General features: G+C 38.2%; 1 protein-coding gene across 1 annotated transcript in view; it reads right to left on the bottom strand.

The window, feature by feature from the left end:
- The window catches only part of LOC119586366 (probable methylcrotonoyl-CoA carboxylase beta chain, mitochondrial), a gene marked incomplete in the record, with an annotated part of 10,956 nt that overhangs the window by 4,790 nt on the left and 5,928 nt on the right, over positions 1–238 (bottom strand).

Here is a 238-nt window from a genome sequence, read left to right on the forward strand (position 1 = left end):
GAGAAAATACAACCTTAGAAACACAATAACAAGTACATTGACGAGATCAAGGTCTATACACAAACACACACTTGAACGAAACACACCAACACACTAAACAGAGAGTGACTCCAAGAACATCCACACCAACTAAGTTGCCAAACTAATAATTACAAATTTCAGCACCAACACACACACAAAACAATCACATAAAATCACTATCCACATGCTAACGCTTGCATTACACACACCAGAGCAG

The sequence above is a fragment of the Penaeus monodon genome, chromosome 21 (assembly GCF_015228065.2).
Source record: "Penaeus monodon isolate SGIC_2016 chromosome 21, NSTDA_Pmon_1, whole genome shotgun sequence".
NCBI lineage: Eukaryota > Metazoa > Arthropoda > Malacostraca > Decapoda > Penaeidae > Penaeus > Penaeus monodon.